Source organism: Macaca mulatta, chromosome 12 (assembly GCF_049350105.2).
Source record: "Macaca mulatta isolate MMU2019108-1 chromosome 12, T2T-MMU8v2.0, whole genome shotgun sequence".
NCBI classification, from domain to species: Eukaryota; Metazoa; Chordata; class Mammalia; order Primates; family Cercopithecidae; genus Macaca; species Macaca mulatta.
This window is the reverse complement of record NC_133417.1, coordinates 20,979,537-21,000,267: the sequence shown is the minus strand read 5'-3', so window position 1 is coordinate 21,000,267 and position 20,731 is coordinate 20,979,537.

Genomic DNA, 20,731 nt, shown 5'->3' with positions numbered 1-20,731 from the left:
TAAAACATCCTATGAAAATGTTATTATTTTTTGTTTTAGCAGGTCATTGAACTGATTAGGTAAAGCTACTAGTTTCATTCAGCTTCCTGAGTGCCCTGGTTCTAATATTACATCTATTTTCAAAACCTTGGTAGTAGTCTTCAAATTTGTTCAAGACATGTCCCATCTAATGGTCATTCTGGGACCTAGATGGTGGTCTATCTTTTAATTCATTTCTGAAAGTGTTTGGCATGCTGCTTAGAATCAGTCCTCCCGTATAGAGCTTGGAGGTGAGCTCTGGAGTTCACTAGATTAAGAAAATGTGGCACATATACACCATGGAATACTATGCAGCCATAAAAAAAGATGAGTTTGTATCCTTTGTAGGGACATGGATGCAGCTGGAAATCATCATTCTCAGCAAACTATCGCAAGAACAGAAAACCCAATACTGCATGTTCTCACTCATAGGTGGGAATTGAACAATGAGATCACTTGGACACAGGAAGGGGAACATCACACACCAGGTCCTATTGTGGGGAGGGGGGAGGGGGGAGGGATAGCATTAGGAGATTTACCTAAGGTAAATGATGAGTTAATGGGTGCAGCACACCAGCATGGCTCATATATACATATAAAACAAACCTGCACGTTGTGCACATGTACCCTAGAATTTAAAGTATAATTTAAAAAATAAATAAATATTTTTACATATCTTTTCTTTGTCCCTTCCTCTACATGGCCTCCTTGGTCTTTTACGGTTTATTGGAGGTTCCATTTCAGTCCTGTGGACAGAAAATTGAGATTCTGTTTTACCTGTTCTGCTGTGTATTGCTACTTTTGTTCCTGCAATGCAGCCACTTTTAAATTGGTTCTACTAAATAATGCAGGATAATGTTCCCATATTGGGTTCTTTAATCTTAATCACAACTATAAAGACAATGTTTCATGTGGACACAGGTTTGAGGTGGTAGGGTATGGACAACTTTGTGGGTCAATTATTCTGCCTACCATAGCCCACCTTCTGGCCTTCAAAATTCACATCTTTCACACATACGGAAGACATTCGCCACATCCCAAGGTCCCCAAAAGCATCAACCCATTAAACATCAACAAAATCACTTCTAAATTTTATCAGATAAAAATTCCAAATATTATCTATATTAGATATGAATGAGGGTCTAATTTGTTCTCAGGCACAATTCTTCCTTATTTGTGAACATGTGAAACTTAACAAACAAGGTATTGGCTCCAAAAAAAATCATGATGGAACAGCCATGGAAAAATAATTTTAGACATACTAGTTGTAAACTGGAGAAAATGAAAGGGGAAAAGCAGTTACTAACACCAATCAATTTAAAATTTCAGCTAAGTAAACTACATTTGTTTTCCAGAGAATAATCCTCTTTGACACATAGATCTATCTCTGGACTCACAGCTCTGCTCCCTGGACTTGCGTCTCTGGTCTCAGAAGAGAATAGAAATGCTGCTCATATGTGTCTGCAGCTGAGTGGTTGTTCTGATCTGATTCCTGCCAGGATAATTTTTGAGGTCTTTCATGTTGTACTCTCTGCCCCTTTTGATCCAAACTGTCATTGGTTTTACTATGTGAAATTCCCAAAAATCATGTGGGTTTTCTGTATGGTTAATATGGATTTACCTCATTACATAAAAGGCCCATCTACAAATTTTTCATAAAAAAATCCTTTTATATTTTTGACTTTTACTTATATGACTGAGGGAGAAAATTCTTAAGCTTTCCAGATGCTCTCTGGAGACAGTCTATGTGTTGCACTTTTAATCTCTTCCAGGCATCTTTGTGTGATTGAAAAGTCTGTTGTTCCCTTCTAAGATATTAGCAAAGGGTTGTATAGCCACATCCTCAATTTCGCCTTTAGAGGATGCCTTTCTGACATGGAAACTCTTCATTTTGGAAGCTTTTTTCATCTTAATAGGCTGAAAGTTTTCAAAATCAAGTCCCACGTCTTTTGTGTTTAACAGTTCTTTCTCTCAATTTACTGTTTTTCTCTCCAATTTTGCTCTAAGCAACACGAAGAAACCAGACCACATCTCTAACATTTTGCTTGAAAATCTCGTCAGCTGAGTATCCAATTTGTCATTTACAAGTTCTATTTTTCACCTAATTTTAGGACACAATTGCAGTAAACTTACTGCCACTATATAACAAGGATCTCCTTTCTTCTACTTTCTGATAACATGTTCTTCACTTCCTCCTAAGCCCCCATCAACATTAACTTTAAGGCTGCTGTTTTTATTTGCAGTCTGTTCACAACCATTTAGGTGTTCTCTAGGGGGATGTGGTTTTCCATCATGCTTCTTACTTCCTTCTGAGCCCTCACTGACAGAATCATCCACATTCATATTTTTGCTAAGTTTTTGCAAGGCGATACACATATTTTCCATCATGCTACTCAACATTCTTCCAGTCTCTTCCTAGTGCACAATTCCCAATCCACTTCTGCAATTTCAGGTATTTTTTACATCTGCACTCCAGTTTCAGATATGAAACTCTCATTTGCTTTCTATTGCTGTTATAACACATTTCCCCAAACTTAATGTTTTAAAACAACAACAAAAAAAGTCAGACATTCAACATGCATCTCGTTAGGCTAAAATCAAAGTGTTAACAGGGCTGCTTTTCTTCCTGGAGGCTCTAAGTGAGAAGCCATTGCCTTGCTTTTCCAGCTTCTGGATGTCATCCACATTCTTTGGCCCCCTTTGTCTCTCATCTTCAAAGCTGGTAACAGTGCAGTCTCCCTGACCCTTCTGTAGACTGTATATTTTGCAGACTGCAGCTCGGAAAGGTTGCTATGATTTTAAGAATTCATATGATTAGATTGGACCTGGTTGGAGAATTCTCATCTCAAATTTATTTATTTATTTATTTATTTATTTATTTATTGAGACACAGTCTGGCTCTGTCACCCAGGCTGGAGTGCAGTGGCACGATCTCGGCTCACTGCAATGTCTGCCTCCCATGTTCAAGGGATTCTCCTGCCTCAGCCTCTCAAATAGCTGGGAGTACAGGCACCTGCCACTGCACCTGGCTAATTTTTGTATTTTTAGTAAAGACAGGGTTTCGCCATGTTGGCCAGACTGGTCTCGAACTCCTGACCTCAGGTGATCCACTCGCCTCGGCCTCCCAAAGTGCTGGGATTACAGGCATGAGCCACCACACCCAGCCAAATTCCTCAATCTTAACCACAGCTACAGAGTCCCTTCTGCCATGTAAGGCAACATATTTATAGCTTCCATGGATGAGGGTGTGGGCATCTTTTTGGTTGGGAGAGCATTATTCTGACTACCACATAATGGAAACTAGAGGTTAATCTGATAAGTGGAGAAAATATTCTGTATATGGTGAGTCAGGAAATAAAGCAAGCTGAAAATACTGTATACCCTTATGTCATGGGTTAAGAAGTAAAACAAATCTGTAAATCTTGGATGAATGAATGATCAAACTCATTTATAATACACTCTATGCCTAAATTGCATAAATTCTCTCATGTGAAATCCCCAAGAGTTGATAATTTCAGGTGTGAGAGAGGATTGCATAAAGTTTGAAGCAGGTTTATAAAGCTATTTCAAAGGAAAAATTCATCTTTTATCTACTCTATTTTCTAAGTGTAGATGTACTTCAAGAGAGTATGAGAGTTGAGGGGTCAATTACAAAGGAGGCAGTATATCTTTAAGCTCAAACTAGCAAAAATGAGACTAATAATTAGAAAGTTGGAAGAAGAGACTGTGGGAAAATTATGAATGGTAAAAATCAGAGTTACTGTATTAAAGTCTCTGGACACTTGAATGAGTTCTTAATTACTAAAAGAAATAAGTTTAATGTAAACAAAATTAACTTACATTGCAAGCAAACTATTAAGCAACTACTGAGATTGACTGCCCAAAAGGTATTTCCAAACCATTTCTCTGCTACTTTTGACTACAGAGGATTAAAAATCTAAAACCCTGTATTTCCTATCCTACCTTGTAGCTCTGCATAGATGGGAAATTCAATGTGGGTCTACGAGAAAATGATTAAGTCCTCTGTAAGGTTTATCTAGATAGCTTTTCGTTTTCTTGAGTAAAAGTAATAGATTTGGTTAAAATGCTACCATCTCTCCCTTCTACCTCACTTAGATAGGAAAATGATGCTTAGAAGGAAGGCAGTGATGGTGTGACCATAATGGCATGGTGAAGAGGATTATGGAGATTCTTTCCCAGATACCATCAAGCCAACAGAAGCTGCCTACTGTGCAAGCCACTGTAAATCTCATCTTCATTGAGTCTAATATTTCCAATTAATAAAGTCAGTGAAAGACTTGTAGTAATTTTAGTTTCACAAAAATATTCAGGGAATTGAATTAATGTTGGAAACCCAAATTAAGAGGGGGTGGGGATAGAGGAGGACTGCTTTCTAATCATTGAATACATTGTATCATTCAATATCATTCTTATTCTATGATGCAGGACCTCTGTCAGGTAGAGAGAGATGGGCTGAGTAAGAAGTCATGGGGCAGACCCAACCCATGCTAGTGTGAGAAAGATGTAATTATCAAATCAAAGTAAATAGTAAAGAGGAGGGAAAAAATGATGTAATTAGGAGAAGGCATGGTCTTAGGGAATAGGGACCTTAGAGATAAATAATGAATTTTTAATCTAATTTGTATCAAACATGCCTGAATTGCATTGCCAATGTTATGGATTAGGTTCTTATATTAATGACTTCCATGTTTTCAGCAACTGCCCTTTCACTGAGGATGTCAAATTCATGAAAAGAATTTTGAAAGCCACCCACTTCTGTATTTTCATGGGAGCTCTGCAATCTGTACTCGGAATATGTGAGCTGTCTGCCCGGCTCTTACGGGACCTTATTCGTGTCAAGTAGACTACACCATAAATAGCAGAGACAAGGACAAATGCCAGGTTTAGGATTCTTTATTTGAGAAAGAGATGAACAATAAAACTACATATTCTACAGAATAAGGTGCTTCCCACTTGTGGCATCTGATAAGTCTTAAAATGTCCCTGTTATGATCCAGACTTTGCACTCAGATGTCCTCCAACTACCTTGCATGCAACTGGAAGAATAATTGACACTATTCTAGCTTATAGAGAAGGAATAGATTCTGGTTATATTGGACCATTAATTTGTTTAATGGTTGTGAACAGCTTCCGCCCCTGCTTAAGAACCGTCACCACTAAATCTCTACTGCTTCTATTTGGGTGTTTGATTTGGGCAATTCCACATGCCCCATAAGAAATAATTTAGTATGTCTGTGAGATAGATGACAGGGTTTGGATCTTTTCTCCTGGGAGATTTAACCTGGAAATTCTTTTTAATGCTAATGGCAGTTATTCATGTCAAGGCTGGCATATTGATGGAGGAATACACTCCTAAATCTGTTTTTACAGTTTGTGTATACTTCGAAGGATTTTACCACCATATGGTCCTTAAAAATTTGTTATCAGTCAATCCACAGTGGTTACAAAGTCAGATATATATATCGTTCATACAGGTATTCCACTCCTCTAGCCTGGGAAAGAAACCTGAAATAAAGATGTTAACTGCTAAAGGAAAGTGAAGAGATGTGACCAATGTAATAAGACTGATTCTCGGTTATCTTTACACTTCCCATACAACAGCAACCTGGTGAGCTATAGATGGCCATTGAAGGAGTGATGTACACATTTTCCCTCTTTATGTGTCTACAAAGGAAAGACAGGTATAAAGGACACCAGAAATGGTTGCTCTCTGGAATGAAAACTTGACTAGAAATTGGCATACAGCATTCCAATTAAGAAACCCAATTGCCCGGTTCAAATTCTAGCTGTGCCTCCTTCTAGCTACATAATCTTAGCAGAGTTATTTAATTTCTCTTTGCCTCAGGTTCCTCATATATGAAGAGGGTAAATAGTATTATAATTCATCCACTTCCAAATTAAAATAAGTTCATATATTTAAAATCCTTAAAGCAGTGCCTGCTGTAGAGTAAGCATAATTCAAGCTCTTATTACTACTTAGCTCACTATGTCATTAAGATTTACACCTTTAAATAATTATTTAGAATTTTCTACCTATTTTTAAGAAGATACTTGTCTTTGACTCACATAATTTTTTTTACAGAAAATAAGACAATATCTGTGAAGGTGTATTGAATCATCAAAGTAACATAAATATAAGTGAAGATTACTATATATTACCTTATAGCCACCCATCCAAAAGATAGCAGTTTTAAAGTCAAGACACTATGTCTGAAAGCATTCACTCATTTCTTTCTTTAAGCCCAATTTCTGCATATGCAAAAATCTCATTTACAAGTTATGATTTTAAATTATCTAAATATGAAGCTGTCTGTAAATCATAATTATATTCTTTATCTAGAAATTTGGTGTGGTATTTTCACAGATCTCAATTCTCTTCCTATTTTAGCTACTAGAAATAGTGTTAGCATTTCTTTTTTTCAAATTGTGGACATCAGTGTTCTGAACAATAATAATGATAGTAAATTATAAAGTATCTGATAAAGTAGCCTGGGGATACATTTCTTCGACTTGCAAAGGGGACTTTTAATATGTGATTAAGGTTATATACTTGAGATGTGGGGACCATCATGGATGATCCAGATGGGCCTAATCTAGTCACAAAATCCTGAAAAACAGAGACCCTTTTCCAGTGGTGTTCAGAGAGACGTGACGGTGGAAGACAAGACAGGAGAGATCCAAAGTGTGAGAGGTATTCAAGGCACCACGCTGGTTTTAAGGTGCAGGAAGAAGTCACGAACCAAGGAATAAAAGCAGTCTCTAGAAACTAAGAATGTACTGTACCTGACAGTGGGCAAGGACATGAAGACTTCATTCCTACAACCACAAGAAAGTAAATTCTGCCAATAACCAGCTTGAGTGAAGAAATGGATTCTCTCCTAGAGCCTCCAAAAGGGAACACAGTCTTACCAACAATATGATTGTAGCCCAGTGAGACCCATTTTGGAAGTCTGACCCTCTAGAACTGTAATATAATAAATTTATGTTGTTTTAAGCCTCTACGTTGACGGCAATTTATTAGAGCAACAATAGAACACTAACGGTTTGACATATGGTATGCACTATATGTGTTTATTCTTTTTATTATGTTGCTAATTATATTATTCCTAATTTAGTACAACCAAGCAATACCTAGGAGAATCCTTAGTCCTTTATTTGCATGTGTAGCTGATCCTACAGACTGATTTCTGAGCTCTGCTCTATGTCCTGGTATTTGGATAATCACAGAAGCAATAATGAACTTAAGGAGATAATTCTCTGAGAAGATGAGCAGAAATAGAATGGGAATTATTAACCTTGAGACAAGTGAATAACTGGGGGCTTTGGGTAACTTCAGTTACCAGCCAAAGACAGCTGTGAGCCAGCGTAGAGAAAGCTATCATGGTTAGTTAGTTTTGAAAATTCTAGAGGTTTCTCAAAAATGGAATTTCTTGAGAAATTTGGATCCTCAAAAAAGCTATTCAGTTCCAAATTGGGGTTTAAGCAACTCAGCAAGAAGAGTCATTCCCAACTGCTTTTTGGTCCACAACGGCATTTAAATTGGTCCCTGAAATACCACTTCAGTAATTTCTGACTGCTCCATATTGACCATGCGGGACTGTGATGTCCCCAGAAAAGCAAGAATCAGCACTTTCCAGGCACTAGTGGAGACTTTCCTGGTCACCCTATCTAAATTGCAACTTTTTCAAAGCTATTGATTCTCCTGCCTTACTACATTTTTTCTGCTTAACACTTAACACACTATAACGTAGATGTAATGAGGAATTTGACCCCATTTTTTGATGTCTGACTGCTGACAGGTTTTAAGTCTCACTCCTTCCTCTTTTCCTTGTGCCCAACATGTGGGCAAGCTGATAAGAAAGTCCGGCTGCACCCTCCTTTAGCACCAGCAGGAGATTTAGTCTATGAAAGCTCCGCCCATAGGCAGAAATTTTCACCTGACTTGAACCTGTAACCCTTTGCCCACTCAAGCCCTTTCAGACTTGCTAGGAGAGTCTTGCCCTGCTCTCCCCAGGAACCTCAACTAGGTAATACGTCTTTTCATATCCTCTTTGTGCACCTGCTCTCCCCAGGAACCTCAACTAGGTAATGTATCTTCATATCCTCTTTGTGCACCTGTAGCATCATTAGTCTCGATATCCCAACAAAATTTTAGGTGGAGGGTTCCTCCCAATTTTAGAAAGTAACTATACAACAGAAGACATTTTCTAACATATCTTCTTATTTGTCTGTATTTTACTTTAGATTATAAACTCCATGAGGGAACATATTCTGTGTTGTTCACTGCACCCAGGACAGTGAGTAGCACATATAAGGAACTGAATCAGCTGGGATTGTGTGTTTGCAAGTGTGTACGTGTGTATGTCAATTATTTCATTTTTAGTATAGTAGGTACTCATGGAGCAAAAATTATCACCCAAACCATATACCTATTTCTTTTGCAATGAAATATAGTTTACAACCCCCCAAATTAGAAGACATTATAGAATTTTGTGCCCCTCCCCCCACCAAAAAATATTGAAAGTCAACCATACTCTAAGAACTAAAGTTTAATGCCAAACAGGATAAACTTAGGATCTACATTATTTATTTAAGAAATACTTGTTAGGCATCATATACAACGCAGTATTATAAGTACTCGGGATTCTGTGATAAGTAAGACAGAGATAAGAGCCTTGATTTTATGAAACTTACTGACATTTTAGCTTTCTCATTCTCTTTTTTAAAAGTGAAGATATTACATTCTGTATTTTACTACCTAAGAGTTCATTTTTAAATGTTAAAAATTAGTACATTGCTTAGTTTCCTAAAAAGTAATATTTGTTTTTAATCAATTATCCAATATAATCAATTGGTGAGACAGAGTTAACACCATTCACCACCACCACCTCTTTCCTGAACATGCAAGAAGAATGCACTTCCTGCACTTAGGTTAAAGGCTGTATGACTAAGTTCTGGTCAATAATAAATTAATTGTAAGCTACTTCCACTGCTGGCTTTAAAATTTAGCTATTCAATACTCTTAACCTTCTAGAGAGACCTCAGAAGCCATGTATTTCAGATGATTTCACAGTAAAGTACAAGCTATCTGGGCCAATTTATCACCCTTTCGAGAGGAGTCATTAATAATAGCTCTCATTAATGACTGTCAGATGATCAAAAAATAAAAGTTTATGGTGTTAAAGCTTTGAGATGTAGAGATTGACTGTTACTGCAGCAGACCCTAGACTAGGCAGACACGTCAGGAAAATGAGATTTTACTTCCCTGCTTCTTTCTATACCTAATACAATTGTTAGCCATGCTGTCTTTAATAATATCTCTTGACATTAGCAATTACATTGACTACTCACCACTTTAAAAAACATTTTAACAACAATTAGTGCAAATATTAATGTAAATTTCAAACTCTGCTCATTTCTTGACTGTGATATTAACATATTCATTCATTATTGACTGGATTGGCTGTTCAACTTGAGTAGCTCAAATGTTGGATATTTCCAAGAAGAATTAAAGTCTGTATTTTACCGCTGTTACAGAGAGGTGAAAATAAAGGCACTACTTTAAATATTTCTCTTACTCATTTGGCTCCTTTCTTATTTTCATCAGCTGCAGAGAATTGCCCTCTAAATGACTAATAAAGACTGGTGTCCTGAGGTACCAGCACTCCTAGATGATAATTACTTGAGATTAAAAGCCAAAGACCAACAGGCCTTAAAGTGCTTAATGGGGCAAAATAACAAGGCTGATGTATGGACTTCCCTGAGCTTGTAGCTGACTGAGATGACCTGGGAAACATAGATGAATCTAGCTTCCTAGGAATGGTCCCAACCTGAACTTATGCTATTCATGTGTCAAGAAACTCGGGAAGTTGGTAAATCAACATTTCCATTTCAGGCGCAGCTCTTGAAGAAATACGAAAAGCACTTGAAGCGGGCAGCTCTTAGAAATGTATCAATGGACGTTTTTCATCAATTTTACTTTAAATTCATAACATTTCCATGAGTTTGGGAGAATCTTCATGGTTACCTATGTTGCATTAATATTACACACATTTGGAATAGGCTCTGGATGCTATTTTTGGGCCCCAATGCCTTAATCTCCTAGTGACAGACTGATTGAAACTTTCGACTATTAGAAAGCAGTTTCTCAGAAATTAGAAATCGAGATTTAGAGATCCTAATGAGTCTGTCTTTAGAGTGTGACTTGAGATATGTGCGAACTTTTGCCACAAATCTTCTCCCATGTACCTGGAAAAGAAATATCACTGATCTACAGAGAGATAACGTTGAACAGACATCAGCAGAGAAGTAGAAATAATGGACTACATACTCCCACAGAAAGGGCTATGGAAGCATAGCTCTTTTTGTTTCAGTTTCTAATAGCTAATTCTCTCTGACACTAAAAATGGTGGTGGTGATACAATTTTATAATATATGAACTTTTTTTTTTAGTCTAAGGTGTTGAACAACAACAAAACCACTAAAAAAAAAAAGCAGCATATTTAGAATTGGCTTAAAAACAATACTAAGATTAGCTCATGTCATCTTTCTGATATTAAAATAACCATTCAGTTTCACCTATAACCTACCATAGAGTAATTAGGCACTGGGGAATAAAATGAGTAACATCTGATCTTACACAACAATGTAACATCCAGTCAGTGGTAAATTCCATGTACAAATAGTTACATTGGCCGCATGCGGTGGCTCAGGCCTGTAATCCCAGCACTTTGGGAGGCCAAGGCGGGCAGATCACGAGGTCAGGAGATCAAGACCATCTTGGCTAACACGGTGAAACCCCGTTTCTACTAAAAATGAAAAAAAATTAGCCGGGCGTGGTGGCGGGCTCCTGTAGTCCCAGCTACTTGGGAGGCTGAGTCAGGAAAAGTCTACCACTTTTCAACTCTCCTCTTCTGCCATCCAGGGTAATTTATTTTGAGAGTAGGATTTTCCTGATGTCTTGGTCTTCATTCTTCGCCCCTTTTTAAGCTTGAAATACTCTGAGACCTTTTATTAACTGAACTAAAATCATTCCCCTTAGAGGCCTGTTTTGTAGCTTTATAAAAGTTTGCACTTCCCCCCGAAGTGTCACAAATGTTATCAGTACCACCTCTCAGGTAGACCCGAGAGGTGGAGCTTGCAGTGAGCCGAGATTGCGCCACCACACTCCAGCCTGGGCGACTGAGTGAGACTCTGTCTTAAAAAAAAAAAAAAAAAAAAAAAAATTATATCATGACTTTATGGTAAGTTCCTCTGGCTATTTGTGTGACTTGGTTGGACTGGTGTCATCAGAAACTGGAAACTGAGAAATACACAATAGATGTTTCTCCCAGTTCTTTCTCGTCCTGTTGGTCTTTTTGTAGCAAGTTTCTCTGGCAAAGGGAAAAGGAGCAATGGATGTTACGATTTGGGAAACTGCTTTCTAATTTCAATGTTCAGCAACCACAGCACTCACTGAGATTTATTTGCAGCAAGGAAATTGTTTGGGGAACATAATTTTTACAGGACATAACAGCACTATATGCTTTTCACAGCTTCCACTGATAACATTTGTGACACTTCGGGGGGAAGTGCAAACTTTTATAAAGCTACAAAACAGGCCTCTAAGGGGAATGATTTTAGTTCAGTTAATAAAAGGTCTCAGAGTATTTCAAGCTTAAAAAGGGGCGAAGAATGAAGACCAAGACATCAGGAAAATCCTACTCTCAAAATAAATTACCCTGGATCCCAGAAGAGGGAGAATTGAAAAGTGGTAGACTACATAAGGAACTCAAGCAGGTCTTGTAGAATATTTTCTCTAACCTACTTCCATTTAATTTTATGTTGCAGTGATATAGAGAATACTGGAAAGATTTTTTTTTTTCAGGCTTCCTGCTCTTTAAGTCAGAGTTATATTGAAGAGAAAAATAAAAGAAAGAAGGCAAAAGAAAAGACATTTTAGGAACAGGTATTTCTAAAAAGGATAGGGTTATCATGAGAGCTTATGAAGGTAAAATAAAGTGCTACACATTTTGACTTTTGCCATATGGGCATTATAATTAATAAATATAATTTTGTAGTTGAATAAGAAGGACTTTATTTCATTTTTTCATAATTTCATTTTTTATAGAGATGGAATCTCACTATGTTGACCAGGCTGGTCTTGAACTCCTGGCCTCAAGCGATCCTCCCATCTTGGCCTCCCAAAGTGCTAGGATTACAGGCGTGAGCCACCATGCTCTGCCAAAGAAGGACTTTACATTGGAAATCAGATAAGTGAAAAATCTGGCATGTTAAATAGCTTACCTATTCCTTAGTTATCATACTGTTAAATGAAAAACAGGAAACAAACTAAATGCTTCAACTTTAGGCTTATCTATATTACATTCAAAAAAATATATTGCATGCCCATTTGACTGTGGTAGTCACCCCACCCCCAAGATACTTTGTATAACCTTTAAAAATATTCTGTAGTTAACAGTTTTCAGAGTATTTCTGAAGATTAAACATAACATTTGGAAGCATATAACACAGTCCTAAGAATAAGACTGAGAGTCAGAATTCAAAATATCAAAACTATTTTAAATATAACTCAAGTGAACAGTTAATTTAAGTTGCACTATTTCCTGCAACATATAACTAAAATGAATAGGCTCAAAATACAATCTTGAAATAGAGATGTGTAAAGGCATGTTCAAGGAGTTGTAGATAGTAAGAGGATGAGTGAAAGTTCCAACATAATATTTGTGATGTAAGTTAAGTACGGTCTCCACTTTACCTATTTTCTCATAATCTAATAAAATAATGTATGGGAAAATGTTTTCCTTTTTATAGTTTTTTATGTTTTTAAAAAAGTTTGTGGTGTACAAAGTAGGTGTGTACATGTAATGGGTACATGAGATGTTCTCATATAGGCATGTGATGTGAAACAAGAATATCATGAAGAATGGGGCATCCATCGGCCCAAGCACCTATCCATTGAGCTGCAGCCATCAATATTAGGTCTTATTCTTTCTTTCTAACTAGTTCTTTTATACCCATTAACCATTTGAGCCCCCTACTACACTTTCCAGCCTCTGGTAACCATCCTTCTACTCTCCATGTACATAAGTACAATTGGTTTGATTTTTAGATTCCACAATTAGGAGAGAACATGTGATGTTTGTCTTTCTGTGCCTGGTTCATTTCACATAAAATAATGATCTCCAGTTCCATCCGTGTTGCAAATGATTGGATCTTATTCTTTTTTATGGATGAATAGTACTCCGTGATGTATATGTACCATATTTTCTATATCCATTCATCTGTTCATGGACACTTCTGTTGCTTTCAAATCTTAGCTTATTGTAAACAGTGCTGCCACAACATAGGACTGCAAATATTTCTTCGATAAACTGATTTCCTTTATTTTGTGCCCAAAAGTGGGATTGCCTGATCCTATGGTAGCTCTATTTTTAGTTTGTTTGGGGAATCTCCAAAGTGTTCTCCATAGTGGTTGTATTAATTTACATTCCCATTAAACATGCACAAGTATTCCCTTTTCTCCACATCCTCACTAGCATTTGCTATTGCTTGTCTTTTGGATATAAGCCGTTTTAACAGGGCTGAGATGGCATCTCATTGTAGTTTTGATTTGCATTTCTCTGATCAATGATTTTGAGCTCCTTTTCATATCCCTGTTCGTTATTTGTATCTCCTATTTTGAGAAAGGTCTATTCAAATATTTTCCCCATCGTTTGATCAAATTATTAGATGTTTTCCTATAGAGTGTTTGAGATCTTTACAGAGTGTGGTTATTAATCCCTCGTCAGATAGGTAGTTTGCAAATATTTTCTCCCATTCGGTGGTTGTCTCTTCAGTTTGTTGATTGTATGTTTTGGTGTGCAGAAGCTTTTTAACTTGACATGATACCATTTGCTCATTTTTGCTTTGGTTGTTTGTGCTTATAGAGCATCACTCAAATTCTTGCCCAGACCAATATCCTAGGTATTTTCTGCAATGTTTTCTTATACTAGTTTCATGGTTTGAGGACTTGATGTAATTCTTTAATCCATTTTTATTTCATTTTTGTATATGGTGAGAAATAGGGGTACAGTTTCATTCATTTGCATAGAGATACCCAGTTGTCCTAGCATAATTTATTAAAGAGATTTTCTTTTCCCTACTGTTAATGTTCTTGGCACCTGTGTCTAAAATAAGTTACTGTAGGTGTGTGGACTGTTTTATGGGTTCTCCATTCTCTTTCATTGTTCTATGCATCTGTGTTTATGCCAGTGCTGTGCTATTTTGTTTACAAAAGTTCTGTAGTATAATTTGAAGTCAGGTAATTCCTCCAATTATGTTCTTTTAGCTTGGAATAGCTTTGGCTATTCTGGGTCTTTTGTGGTTCCATATAAGTTTAAAAAAATTTTTTTTCTATTTCTGTGAAGAATGTCATTTGTATTTTGATAAGGATTTCATTGAATCTGTAGATTGCTTTGGTGGTATGGACATTTTAACAGTTTTTATTTTTCCAATCCATGAACATGGAATATTTTTCAATGATTTTGTATCCTCCTTAATTTTTTTCAGCAGTGCTTTACAGTTTTCATTACAGAGATCTTTCACTTTTTTGATTAATTCTTAGATATTTAATTTTATGTGCAGCTACTGTAAATTGGATTACTTTTAAATTTATTTTTCATTGTTCACTGTTGGCGTAATAAATGCTACTGACTTTTATATGTTGATTTTGCATCTTGAAATGAGTGAATTTGCTTATAAGTTCCAATAGCTTTCCTGCGGAGTCTTTAGGGTTTTCCAAATTTAAGATTATATCATCTGTAAACAAGGATACTTTGACTTCTTCCTTTCCAATTTGGGTGCCCTTTGTATCTTTCTCTTGTCTTATTGCTTTAGCTAGATTTTTCAGTAATATGCTGAATAACAGTGATGTCAGTGGGCATTCTTATTATGTTTCAGATATTAGAGGAAGGGCTTTCAGTTTTTCCCCATTTAGTATGATACTAACTGTGGGTATGTTATGTATGGTTTTATTATTCTTGTGTATGTTCCTTCTAATCCCAGTTTTTTGAGGGTGTTTATCATGAAGGGATGTTGAATTGTATCAAATGTTTTTCAGCATCAATTGAAATGATATGGTTTTTATCCTTCATTCTGTTGATATGATGTATCACACTGAGTGAGTTGTATATGTTGAACCATCCTTCCATTCCATTGATAAATCCCATGATCATGATCAATTGACTTTCTACTGTATTGTTTAATTTGGTTTGCTAGCATTTTGTTGAGAATTTTTGCATCAATATTTTCTAGAGACATTGGACTGTAGTTTTTTCTTTCTTCTTTCTTTCTTTCTTCCTTTCTTTTTCTTTCTTTTTCTTTCTTTCTCTTTCTTTCTCTTTCTTTCTTTCTCTCTCTCTTTCCCTCCCTCCCTCCCTCCCTCCCTCCCTCCCTCCCTCCCTTCCTTCCTTCCTTCCTTCCTTCCTTCCTTCCTTCCTTCCTTCCTTCCTTCCTTCCTTCCTTCCTTCCTTCCTTCCTTCCTTTCGTTCATTTTTATGTAGCTTTGGTATTAGGGTACCCTGTACTGCTTGTAGAGAGTACAAGAGTGTAAGAGTTTGGAAATATTCTCTCCTCCTCTGTTTTTCAAAATACTTTGAGTAGAATTGGTATTAGTTCTTCTTTCAATGTTTGCTAGAATTTAGTAGTGAGACCATCAGGTCTCGGGCTTTTACTTTTTATTACAGCTTCAATCTCGTTACTTGTTATTGGATTGTTCAGGTTTTGGATTTCTTCCTGGTTTAATCTTGGGAGGTTGCATGTTTCTAGGAATTCATCCATTTCTTCTAGATTTTCCAATTTATTGACATATAGTTGCTCATAGTAGCAACCAATGGCCCTTTAAATTTCTGCATTATCAATTGTGATGTCTGCTTCTTCATTTCTGATTTTATTCATTTGGGTCTTTTCTCTCTTTTTCATAGTCAGATTTAACGTTTGCCAATTTTGTTTAACTTTTCAAAAAAAAAAACACAACATTTTTTCATTGAATTTTTAAGTTTTTTTACTTCAGTTTTATTTATTCCTGCTCCAATTTTTACTATTTATTTTCTTCTGCTGGTTTTGGTTAGGTTTGCTCTTGCTTCTCCAGTTCTTCAAGATACATCATTAGACTGTTTATTTGAAGTTTTTTTCTTGCTTTGATGTAGGCACTTATAGCTATAAACTTTCCTCTTAGTACTGCTTTTGCTGTATCCCACAGGTTTTGGCATGTTATATTATTATAATCATTTGTTTCAAAAATAATTTCAGTTTTCTTCTTAATATCTCATTGGCCCACTGGTCATTCAGGAGCATATTGTTTAATTTCCATGTATTTGTATGATTTATAAAATTTCTCGTTATTAATTTGTGGTTTGATTCCACTGTGGTCTAAGAAGATGGATGTTGTTATTTTAGCTTTTCTGAATGTCTTAAGGCTTGTTTTGTGACATAACATGTGGTCTGTCCTTTGAGAATGATGCATATGGTGAGGAAAAAAATGTGTACTGTGCAGCCATTGGATGAAATATTCTGTTAATATCTTTTAGGTCCATTTGGCCTACAGTGCAGATTAAGTCTGTTGTTTCTTTATTTTCTGCCTGGAAGATCTGTCCAGTGCTGAAAATGGGGTGTTGATATCTCCAGCTATTATTGTATTGGGGCCTATAGCTCTCTTTAATAATAATTCCTTTTTATATCCAGCTGCTCCCATGCCTGGTGCAAATACATTTAAACTAGTTGTATCCTTTTGCTGAATTTAACCCTTTATCATTATTCATTGACCTTCTTTGTCTCTCTTATAGCTTTTTTCTTCAAATCTATTTTGTCTGCTGTAAGATTAGCAACTCTTGCTCTGTTTTGGTTTCCATTGGCATGAAATTTCCTTTGTAAAATATTATTTTTTTACTACTTCATAATTTAAGTTATGGGATACATGTGCAGAACGTGCAGGTTTGTTACATAGGTATCCATGTGCCACAGTGGTTTGCTGCACCTATCAACCCATCATCTAGGGTTTAAACTCCCCATGCATTAGCTATTTGTCCTGATGCTCTGCCTCCTTTGCCGTCCCTTGACAGGCTCAGGTGTATGTTTTTCCCTTCCCTGTGTACATGTGTTCTCATTGTTTAACTCCCTCTTATAAGTGAGAACATGTGATGTTTGGTTTTCTGTTCCTGTGTTAGTTTTCTGAGGATAGTGGCTTCCAGCTTCATCCATGTCCCTGCAAAGCACATGATCTCATTCATTTTCGTGGCAGCATATTATTCCATGGTGTATATGTACCACATTTTCTTTATCCAGTCTATCAATGATGGGCATTTGGGTTGGTTCAATGTCTTTGCTCTTGTGAATAGTGCTGCAATAAACATACATGTGAATGTATCTTTATAACAGAATGATTAATATGCCTTTAGGTATATACCGAGTAATGGGATTGCTAAGTCAGATAGTATTTCTAGTACTAGATCCTTGAGGAATTGCCATACTGTTTTCCAAAATGGTTGAACTAATTTACATTCCCACTGACAATATAAAAGTGTTTCTATTTCTCCACCACCTTGTCAATATTTGTTGTTTCTTGAATTTTTAATAATGCCATTCTAACTGGCATGAGATGGTATCTCATTTTGGTTTCCATTTACATTTATCTAATCATCAGGGATGTTGAACTTTCTTTCATATGTTTGTTGGCCATATAAATGTCTTCTGTCTGTCTGTTCATATCCTTTGCCCACATTTTGATGGGGTTGTTTTTCCCTTTTGTTTTTCCCTTTTACTGTTCTTTCTTTCTTTTTTTTTTTTTTTTTTTTTTTTTTTTTGAGATGGAGTCTCACCCTGTTGCCCAGGCTGGAGTGCAGTGATGTGATCTCGGCTCACTGCAACCTCCTCCTCCTGGGTTCAAGCAATTCTCCTGCTTCAGTCTCCCAAGTAGCTGGGATTATAGGTACGTGCCACCACACCTGGCTAATTTTTTGTATCTTTAGTAGAGATGGTGTTTCACCATGTTGGCCAGACCAGTCTCAAAATCCTGATCTCGTGATCTGCCCGCTTCAGCCTCCCAAAGTGCTGGGATTACAGATGAGTCACTACACCCAGACTGGTTTTTCCTGTAAATTTGTTTAAGTTCTGTGAAAATTCTGGATATTAGACCTTTGTCAGATGGGTATATTGCAAAAATTTTCTCCCATTCTATACGTTGCCTGTTCACTCTGACGATAGTTTATTTTGCTTTGCAGAAGCTCTTTAATTTAATTAGATCCCACTTGTCAATTTTAGCATTTGTTGCAATTGCTTTAGGCCATTTCATTATAAAATCTTTGCCCATGCCTATGCCCTGAATGGTATTGCATAGGTTTTCTTCTAGGGTTTTTATGGTTTGGGGTTTTACATTTAAGTCTTTAATCCATCTTTAGTTAATTTTTGCAGAAAGTGTAAAGAAGGAGTCCCATTTCAGTTTTCAGCATATGGCTAGCCAGTTTTCCCAGTAACATTTATTAAATGGGAAATCCATTTCCCATTGCTTGTTTTTGTCAGGTTTGTTGGAGATCAGATGGTTGTAGATGTGTGTTCTTATTTCTGAGGTCTTTATTCTGTTCCATTGGTCTATATGTCTGTTTCAGTACCAGCACCATGCTGTTTTGGTTACTGTAGCCTTGTAGTATAGTTTGAAATCAGGTAGTGTGATGTCTCCAGCTTTGTTCTTTTTGCTTGGGATTGTCTTGGATATGTGAGCTCTCTTGATTTCATATTAATTTTAATGTAGTTTTTTTCTACTTCTGTGAAAAATGTCAATGTTAGTTTGATGAAAATAGCATTGAATCTATAAATTACTTTGGGCAGTATGGCCATTTTCATTGACTTTTTTCTATTCATAAGGATGGAATGTGTTTCTATTTGTTTGTGTCCTCTTTTATTCTCTTGAGCTGTGGTTTGTAGTTCTCTTCAAAGAGATCTTTCATGTCCCTTGTTAGCTGTATTCCTAGGTATTTTATTTTCTTTGTAAGAATTGTGAATGGGAGTTCTGTGGCACATCTAAAAAAAACTTATCCACCATGATCAAGTCGACTTCATCCCTGGGATGCAAGGCTGTTTTAACATATGCAAATTAATAAACCTTATTCATCATATAAACAGAACAAAATGACAAAAACTACATGATTATCTCAATAGATGCAGAAACGACTTTGATAAAATTCAACATCCCTTCATTTTAAAAACTCTCTGTAAACCAGGTATTGATGGAACGTATCTCAAAATAGTAAGAGCTATTTATGACAAACCCACAGCCAATATCATACCGAATGGGCAAAAGCAGGAAGCATTACCTTTGAAAACTGGCACAAGAAAAGGATGCCCTCTCTCACCACTCCTATTCAACATAGTATTGAAAGTTCTCACCAGGGCAATCAGGCAAGAGAAATAAATAAAGAATATTCAAATAGGACGAGAGGATGTCAAATTGTCTCTGCAGGTGATATGATCCTATATTTAGAAAACCTCATTGCCTCAGCCCAAATACTCCTTAAGCTGATAAGCAACTTCGGTAAAATCTCAGCATACAAAATCAATGGGCAAAAATCACAAGCATTCCAATCCACTAACAATAGACAATCAGACAGTCAAATCATGGAATTTTTTTCATCCCTTTATTTTCAGTCTATGTGCATCTTTATAGGTGAAGTGTGTTTCTTTTAGGTAACAGATCAATGGTTTTTATTTGTCCATTTATTCAGCCAATCTATGTCCTTTGATTGGAGAGTTTAGTCCATTTGCATTCAAAGTTATTATTAATAAGTAACGACTTACTCCTGCTGAATTGTTCTTTGTTTTTCCGGTATTCCTGTGTTCTTCACTTCTTTCTTAAATTTATCTGTCTTCCTCTAGTTATGATGATTTTCTCTTGCGATTTAACATAGTCCTGCTTTTTATTTTTTGTGTATCCATTGTATGTTATTTTGTTTGAGGTTACCATGATGTTTGCAAATACTATCTTTTAAATCATTGTTGTAATCTGATAACAACTTAACACTCTTTGTGTAAACAAACAAGCAAACAAAGAGAAAGTTATAAAAACTTGCCTTCACTTTGTCACCCTACTTTTTAACTTTTTGCTTTTTCTGTTTATATTTTGTTGTATTGTGTTGAAAAGTTGTAGTTATTATTTTTGATTAGTTCATCATTTAGTGTTTCTACTTAGAGTAAGAGTAGTTTACACACCGCATTTACAGTGCTACAATATTCTGTTTTTCTGTGTATTTACTATTATCAGTAAGATTTTTTCTTTTTTTTTCTTTTTTATTTTACCTTCCGGTGATTATGTATTGCTCATTAACATCCTTTTCTCTCTGACTGAAGTGCTCCCTTAAGCATTTATGTAGGACAGGTCTGCTTTTGAGTAAATCCCTCAGCTTTTGTGAGTATAGGAAAGGCTTTATTTCTCCTTCAGGATAAAAGGACACTTTTGCCAGATATTCTGTTCTAGGGCAAAAGGTTTTTACCTGCAGCACTTTAAATATGTCATACCATCCTCTCTTGGCCCATAAGGTTTCCACTGAAAAGTCTGCTGCCAGATGTATTAGAGCTCAATTGTATATTTTGGTTTTTGTTTTGTTTTGTTTTTTGTTTTTTTCTCTTTCTGCTTTTGGGATCCTTTCTTTATCTCTGACCTTTG